Below are 9,265 nucleotides of genomic sequence, written 5' to 3'. Positions count from 1 at the left end.
GACATCAAAATGTGAAATGACTTGTTATTGAATAAAGTTACGACTACACATCATTGTTTCAAAATTAGTCTGCACGCTGAGAATTCTAATAGGCCTCAGTGCACACAAAAATGGGCGTATGTGCACGCAGATATTAGTAGGGAATACAGGTGTGCACGGCGGTGTTGTAAATTTACAAATGTGTGCAAGGGCGCTTCCCCCCAATGCAACTCTGTGTGGAAACTAGAGAGCCATTAATTTTAAATCACTAAAAAAACTGATTACAAAGTAATTGAAATGCGTACTAAATAAACAACAAAATGATTTTTTTTAAATGACTTATTATTGAATAAACTTAAGGCTACACATCATCATTATTTTAAATTAGTCTGCATGCATGGATTTTTAATTATGGGTTTTCAGTGCACATAGAATTAGACTAGCAGGGAATACATGTGCACACACAACTAGACACATGTGTGCACACCTAGAATTCTAAGCGTAGGCGAATTACATGATTCAGACAAAATGCATACTACTCTGAGCTGATGTGCACATGGGCTGAGACAGTGTAAACTAATGTGCATCACCGAGTACCATATGATGCACACTTAAAGAGGACGATTATATCACTGACAAAAAAAAAGAGCATTACCAATTAAATATGGTTCCCAAAACCCACAAACAAATTGTAGGTGGACAAACATTTTTAACAACTTAACATCAAAAGTCAACTTAGCATCAAAAGTTTAGACAACCTCATAGGAGAACCTAAAAAAGTACATAGTGAAAATTGCATCATTACAGAGAAGTGAGCGGTGTACAAATAGACAGGTACGGCCGAAATAGATTCCTCGATATATACACATTGAATTCAGATATTGTTATGTTCTTCATGTACTGCAGCCTAAGTTTGTTTGGCTTACTAGTGTCTCCTTTGACAAGGCCGCAGTTCCACTTTGAAACGCATTTGCTAACATAGATCTCCATGTGATGCATAAGAAACAACCACAATCAATCTTATTCTTTGAATCCTGCCAAGACATTTGCATTCGCTTAGCATCCAAACCAGCACATATTACCGACTTCTTACCTGAAACAAACACAACACTTATACCTTATCCATGCACACAGCTAAACCACACACCTACCTAGGGTGAACATAACCAACCCGCACAAAAAAAAAAAAAAGAAAAGAAAAGAAAGAAAAAAAAAAAAAAGCTCACATAGTACACTATACGACAACCTGCACACACTCATATCCCACCATGCACACAGCTAATTCAATCCCCATAAAACAAGGACATGAACAATAATAAAAACCAAAACAAGTTTGAACGTTATAGAACAAAGTGCACACTAATACTCAACCATGCTAACAACTCAATCACACAGTACGAGTACACATCTATAACTCAAACAAAAAAAAAAAACACAAAAGCAACATATTACAAATTGATAAAACTAGTATTATAAATTGATAAAACTAGTATGCACACACTGCTACCCAACTATGCAAACAACATTTCCAATCGTCCAAGGATGAGGGAAATATATATCAGCCACACGGCACACAAAATCAATAAAGCAAAATACAACTAGCATGAAAACTGCCAAAGCTCTAACACTAAAACCGAAAGCAACAACCTAATGCACCAAAAACCACAAAACCCACCTCAGACAAACCCATTTCCAGGCAAATATACACCAATTCAAAGATGAAAGTAGAAAAACAAAACATACCGAAAAACACCCAAAAAAAACCCCAACCCACCAAGCAAAATACAGAACAGAAAATCCTTAAAAAAAAAAAAAAACAACCCCTACAACTGAAATGAAGATGGAAAACAACTGCCATTAAAAAAATATATAACTAAAATTATGAAAGTAAACACAATAAATAGAATAGGAAGCAACCAAAATAAAACTCAATAAAAAACCCCTAATCAAATTTTTTTTTAAAAAAAATCCTACGAATACAAATAGTGGCCAAAATTCGGCAACCCATCAACACCCCACCATACAAATCAACTAAAAGAAGGAATAAAACGACAACCAAAACACGAGAAAACAAAAAAAAAAATGAACCTTGGATGACACCCCGAGCCGCCGTTTGCAAATGTAAATGCAACAAATACATCGCAAAACCCAGCACGAAGAGCACATATTTGAAAAAAAAACCTTAAAAAGTAGAAGAAAACATACCCTAAACGCCACATCGGGTCGGTGGTCCCCGCCGCTTGCTCCTCGTCTGGACCCCACCGACAACCATTGCTATGACTCAGACGTTGTGCACCCCTCATTGACGAAACACCTCGGCGACACCACAAACCCACCCAACAACATGTGTAGAAGCGAGTGGAGAGAACTTCAAAAATCCAACAGGTTTAATCGAGCTAGTGGAGATAATTGTGGGTGTGGATCAATGGACCATCCACGAAATACCCAACCTACCCCCGAAAAAATAAAAAACTCCCCGCGCTACAAACACAAACAAAAAAAAAAAGACAAAATTAAAAAAAAAAAAAAAAGACATCCACCCGTCCAAAATCACGATCTAACGGCGATAACTAGTCCACACTATTTGTATTTTAAGTGTTGTATAAATATATACATATATACATACATACATACATACATACATACATACATACATACATACATACATATATGTATCTATGTATATATATATTCCCAGCAAATTTTTTAATTTAAAATATAACCCAAAGTACCTAAGTATATATTTAAAGTTCTAAACCACTAAACCCTAATCGGCCTCCATCTATGAAGCCATCCAAAAGCACATTCTATGCCCCTCCATCGCCACTGGAACTGCCACGATGAATATGAGGGAGAACTTCGATGGCGATGACTGAGATGTAGAGGTGAGGGTGCTCAGCCTACTTCTTGGTATAACTAATATCCACCGCCGCATCTGTCATGAATATGGCAAGTAGAATCAGACCGAGAACAAGCTTGGAGAAGAAAGCAGTCACAAAGGAAATTTGGAAGAAAATACTAAGGGAGGAAGGACACGAAACAGTGTCATATGACACCCAGAAGGTCGAAACAGTTAACACTAACCTGGACGACGTCGTTTGAAGCCTAGAAGTTGGCGGAGTGATCTGACGACGTCGTATAAACGCTACCTAGCTGAGCTGTTATCCTGAGCAGATTCTGGAAGTTTGTTGAGGGAATTTCCTTGCTGTAATAGCCAATTTTTTCTTATATAGCTGGCTTTGTGTACTGTCAGATTATGCTTTTTGGATTAATGAATGAAATTCCCTTTTCTCTTCTCTCAATTTCTCTCTAAAACACTACCTCCCTTCTCTATTCCTCTTTCCCCTTTTCTGCAACTCCCCAAGACTGTGACATTTGGTATCAGAGCCCCACTGCTGCCATGAAATATCGCTTGAGTAGACTAGAAGCTCAAGTATTGGAGCAGGGCAACAGACAGACAGCTAGCGTACAGACCATGGAGGACTCCGATTAGGATTTTAAAGACCAAATGGAGGCCTGGAAAATTGAGGTCATTGAGCTACTTAGGCTAAACAGACCTCTCCCTCCTGTTATTGATCCCTCCTCAATCCAGGGAAGAGCTCACACCCACCCACTAATTCCTGAGTCAGGAGGCTCTGCACCTAGAAAGAGGCCCGGCAAGGAACCTGTTGGGGATAATGATGCTGAAATCCATGAGGTTGATGATGAAGATGAAGGGCAAGGAGAGAACACTCCTCTTCCAAGGGGTCTAAGGCTTTTTGAGAGAGAATGGGCTCCTAGGAGGGTCAACATGGATGCTAGGCAGCTAAATCACAACCATTGAGGTGACCTCATGAGGTATAAGCAAGAATTTTCCCTCTTTGATTATGAACACCCTAGGTTGTGGATAGTGAGGTGTGAGAGATTCTTTATGCTTGCTAGAATCCCTAGGAATGAAGTAATGAATGTGCTGTGTGTAAACTTGACTGGAAGGGTTGGAGTATGGTTTGAAGCAATGTTGCAAAAATCCCGCCTAGGCGCCGATTAATCCCCGCCTAGGCGATAGGTGCCAGTCGACCGCCTAGCGTATCACCTTAAATGGTGGTCTAGGTGGCTGGCCGACTGGGCGACCGCCTAAGTTCCGCGTAGGCAGCCTAAGCACCGCGTAGGCCGCTTAGGTGCTGACTACCTAGGCACCGACTAAGCCGCCTACTCGGACAATTAAATATTGTTCTTTTTTTTTAATGGGTTATTTCACTCAAAACAACATCGTTTTGAGCAAAATAACCATAAATTGTACAAACTCTAGATATTTTTTAGATTAATATTTAATATTTTAGTATTAACTATTAAAGTATTATATAACTTATAATTATTAGTCTTTAAAAAGTTAGAAATACTTAAACAAATTTTTATAAAATAAAAAATAAAATAAAAAAATACATTGGCGCCTAGGTGCCGATTAATCCCCGCCTAGGCGTCCTAGACGCTAGGCGCTCCCCGAGCGTCCGTGGAGCGCCTAGCGATTTTTTCAACCATGGTTTGAACGGTATTTAAATGGCTTAAGAGTAAAGTTTCAGTGGACTGATTTTGACAGGGCTGTTTGTAAGAGATTTTGTGAGAATAATGTTGATGTAATGGAGGAGTTTTCCAACTTTAAACAGGTGGGAAATGTTCCTGAATTTGCTGATAAATTTGAGGAATATAGAGGACTGTTACTTCAAATATATCCCTACTTAACTGACCAGTACTTCTTGGACAGTTTTATAGTAAGGCTTAAGCAGCAACTGAGGTGTTTTGTAAGAACATCTAGGCCTGGGAACTTGGAGGATGTAGTATGGTAGCAAGGTAGTTTGAGAAGGGACTGAGAACAAATGAACCATAGAAAGCTAATTTTCCCTCACGAAAATCCACCTATACTGGTCAAAAACCACAACAATACACCAGACCTTATAACCCTAGAAATTTTGAGCCAACTAGACCCCAAAACAGCAAAAACACACCCAAAACCACAGCCTCAAACACCTACCAATCCAGTGTTAAATCTCCTGAAATTAACATATTCAAAACCCAACTCAAGGAACAAAACAGATGCTTCAAATGTTTTGAACCTTGGAGTCCTGGTCACAAGTGTAGAGGCCCTACATTCAACATAATTGAGGAAACTGAGCCCCAAGAACATGGAGATGAGCCTAGTGAGGATCAACCTGAGGGTGAGCAAGAGGAGGTTGAGGTGACTTTGTGTGATGTTATTGGAGGTCAGGTAATGAACACCATCAAATTAGTGGGTACCATTAATAAACTGCCAATTACCATCCTGGTAGATAGTGGGAGCACTCATAGCTTTATAGATCCTAAACTGCTCATTCAAATGAAAATTGCATCTAAGAGGGCAAACCTCTTACAGTGACAGTAGCTAATGGAGACAAGTTGGCTTGTGATTTTATATGTTGTGGGCTCAAGTGGCAAGTGCAGAATGAAACCTTTGAAAAGGATTTTAGGGTGCTCAGGTTAGGAGGGTGTGATATGGTCCTTGGGATGGATTGGATTGACACTTTTGCACCAATCCAATTACATACCAGGCCTCATAGCATCTCATTCCACAAAGATGGTAGAAAAGTGTTACTGAAGGGAATGGCCAAAAAGATTTCATTACAGCAGGCTACTAAAAAAAAGGTTAGAAGGTGGACAAAAGAAGAAGTGCAAGGTTATTTGGTGCAAGGTACAACTCATATAACTGAAGGGGAGGAGATAGGGAACCTCCACCAATGTGATACAGATCCAAAGATGCAGGAGTTGGCTGAAATCTTACATGAATTCCATGAGTTATTTGAGGAACCTAAGACACTACCTCTCAAGAGGTCCTTTGATCATGAAATTCCCCTAATACCAGGAGCTAAACCTATAAATTTCAAGCGTTATAGGTACTCTTTTATGCAGAAGAACACAATAGAGAAGATGGTTGAAGAAATTTTAGCAGCATCCATAATTACCCACAGTACTTCCCCTTTTGTATCTCATGTATTGTTGGTGCCTAAGAAGGACAATACATGGAGATTCTACATTGACTATAGAGCTCTGAATGGTATAACAATCAAGAATAAGTTTCCTATTCCCTTGGTTGAAGATCTATTCTCAGAATTGACAAATGCAAGGGTCTTTACTAAGCTAGATTTAAGGGCTGGGTACCACTAAGTGAGAATGAGGGAAGGAGATGAGTATAATACAACTTTTAGGACACATAAGGGGTTGTATGAGTTCAAGGTAATGCCTTTTGGCTTAACTAATGCCCTAGCTACTTTTCAGGCACTCATGAACTTTGTGTTTAAACCCTTGATCAGAAAAATAGTATTGGTTTTCTTTGATGATATATTGGTATACAGTCCCTCTTTAGGAAGCCATTGGGAGCATCTAAGAGAGGTTCTAAGGATCACGAAGGACCATCAATTGTTAGTTAAGCTAAGCAAATGCTCTTTTGCTAAGACAAAAGTAGAATACCTTGGGCATATAATTTCAGAAAAAGGCTTATAGACTGATCCTGCTAAGTTGTCTACTGTGGCCTCTTGGACTAAGCCAACTAATATCAAGGAATTGAGGGGGTTCGTAGGTTTCACAGGTTACTATAGAAGGTTCATAGGTCCTATGGCACTATAAGCAGGCCACTCACCAACATGCTTAAGAAAGATGCATTCAAATGGAGTGTTGAGTTTGAAGTTGCCTTTGAAGAATTAAAGAAGGCTTTGTGTACTGCCCCAGTACTCACACTACCTGATTTCAACAAAGAGTTTGTGGTAGAGACTGATGCTTGTTACAAAGGGATGGGGGCAGTTTTGATGCAGGAAGGCAAACCAGTGGCTTATTTTACAAGGGATTTGGAAATAGACACTTGGGGCTGTCAATATATGAAAAAGAGTACTTGTCTATAATCAATGCAGCTGATAAGTGGAGATCCTATCTGCTGGGGAGACAATTCACAATCAGAACTGACCATCAAAGCTTGAAGTTTTTATTAGAACAAAAGATAACAACAGCAATGCAGCAGAAAGGGCTAACAAAGCTGTTGGGATTGAACTATACTATCCAATACAAAAAGGGAGTGGAAAATTGTGTGGCTGATGCATTGTCTAGAAAAGAGAGTATTGATCAAGCTGAATTACTTGCTGTTTCAACAATCAGACCACTTTGGTTTGAAGAAGTCATAAAAATTATGAAGAACAAGTGACTTACCACAGGCTCAAACAACTATTTTATTGGAAGGGAATGAAGCAAGAAGTAATACTGGCAGTAAGGGCTTGTGATACTTGTCAAAGATGCAAAGATGAAAATGTAGCTTATCCTGGATTATTACAACCACTGAAAATCCCTGATCAAGCTTGGCAGAGCATATTAGTCATTATGGTGGTAGTGGACAGATTTACTAAATACAACCATTTCCTAGCCCTATCCCACCCCTATACAGCTGAAAAGGTGGCTGAGTTGTTCATGGAACATGTTTACAAACTCCATGGCATTCCCAAAGACATTGTGAGTGATAGAGACAAGGTTTTTGTAAGCAAATTAATTCTGGAAATTTATATTCAAACAGTTGCAGGTCTAACTTGAGCATGTCTTCTGCCTACCACCCACAGTCTGGTGGGCAAATAGAGAGAGTTAATAAGTGCTTGGAGACCTATTTAAGGTGCATGGTCTTTCACAGCCCAAAAACATGGGTTAAATGGCTACACCTAGTTGAACATTGGTATAATACTAATTACCACACCTCATTGCAGTGTTCTCCTTCCCAAGCACTCTATGGATACCTACCACCAACCTTAACCTTTGATGTGGTAAAAGAAGGGGAGGGCAATGACTGGTTTAAAGAGAGGGCTACAATGGTGGCTATTCTTAAGGAGAACCTTCAAAAAGCCCAAGCTAGAATGAAACAACAAGCTGACATGCATAGAAGTGAAAGGAGTTTTGAGGTTGGGGATTGGGTCTACCTCAAGATACAACCCTACAAACAAGTTTTTGTGGCTGTCGGAACTAATATTAAGCTCACTTCTAGGTTCTATGGACCATTTAAGGTCATTGGAAAGATTGGAAAAGTAGCATACAAGCTGGAATTGCCTAGTGAGACTGTCATTCACCCAGTTTTTCATGTTTTTCAACTGAAGAAGAGGGTTGGTGAAGGAGTTACCCCACAACCTGAGCTGCCTATTACTGATCCTGAGGGCATGGTACTGACTCAACCTGTGGCAGTCCTAGGTAAAATGTTAGTCAAAAGAAATAATGGAGCTGTGGTTTAAATTCTGGTTCAGTGGGCAAATCTGCCTGAAGAGGCAGTCACTTGAGAAGATTTCCATCACATAACCAAGCAATTCCCCACTTTTTATCCTTGGGGACAAGGATCTGCTGGAATAGAGGATAATGTCATGAATATGGCAAGTGGAATCAGACCGAGAACAAGCTTGGAGAAGAAAGTTGTCACAGGGGAAATTGGGAAGAAAATACTAAGGGATGAAGGCCACGAAACGGTGTTGTATGACACCCAGAAGTTGGAAACAGTTAACACTAACCTGGACGATGTTGTTTGAAGCCTAGAAGTTGGCGGAGCGATCCGACGACGTCGTATGAACGCTGTCTGGCTGAGCTGTTATCCTGAGCAGATTCCGGAAGTTTGTTGAGGGAATTTCCTTGCTGTAATAGCCAATTTGACCTTATATAGTTGGCTTTGTGATTATGCGTTTTGAATTAATGAATGAAATTCCTTTTTCTCTTCTCTCAATTTCTCTCTAAAACCCTACCTCCCTTCTCTATTCTTCTTTCCCCTTTTCTGCAACTCCCCAAGACTGTGATAGCATCTTGGCTCTACCACAGCTACAATCCTCTGCCGCCATGACCTCGATGGCTGCTATTCACCACCAAAACGTCGGCGAGCAAAGGGGTGACACCCACTCTAACGCCGAGAGCGATGGCGACGGGCTGGGTCTGTTAAAGTTAATGGGCGGGCTGGTTCTAGTGGTGAAAATCCGTCAACGAACATTCCCATATCATGGTTGATCTGCTGCTGCATCTGCCTAGCGGAAGAGGAGCTCCATAGTTTCGTCCTTTCTTTTCCTATCTGTATAATTTGGCACAACAGCTGTATTAGTTTGAATAATCCATATGTGTTGTGCCAATTTGAAAGTTAAATTGCTTTTGGTTTATCATTTCTCTAACCATTACTCTGTTGTTGTTATTTGTTTGTTTTTTATTATTTATTTGTTTTTTTCTGTTGTTATTAGTTGTTGTAATTTGTTTGTTTTTGTCTATGTTATTGATGGGGAAG

General features: G+C 39.8%; 1 long non-coding RNA gene across 1 annotated transcript; it reads right to left on the bottom strand.

Moving 5' to 3' along the window:
* Positions 1–612: 612 nt before the first annotated feature.
* Positions 613–2,415, bottom strand: LOC116000808. Its single transcript, XR_004094171.1, has 2 exons — positions 2,185–2,415; positions 613–1,072 (listed from the first exon to the last, which is right to left on the bottom strand). It is a non-coding gene; the product is annotated as an uncharacterized LOC116000808 (long non-coding RNA).
* Between the last annotated feature and the right edge of the window lie 6,850 nt (positions 2,416–9,265).

The sequence above is a fragment of the Ipomoea triloba genome, chromosome 13 (assembly GCF_003576645.1).
Source record: "Ipomoea triloba cultivar NCNSP0323 chromosome 13, ASM357664v1".
In the NCBI taxonomy this organism is placed as follows: domain Eukaryota; kingdom Viridiplantae; phylum Streptophyta; class Magnoliopsida; order Solanales; family Convolvulaceae; genus Ipomoea; species Ipomoea triloba.
Note: the sequence above shows the minus strand (reverse complement) of the source record. Positions and strands in the feature narration are given on the sequence as shown.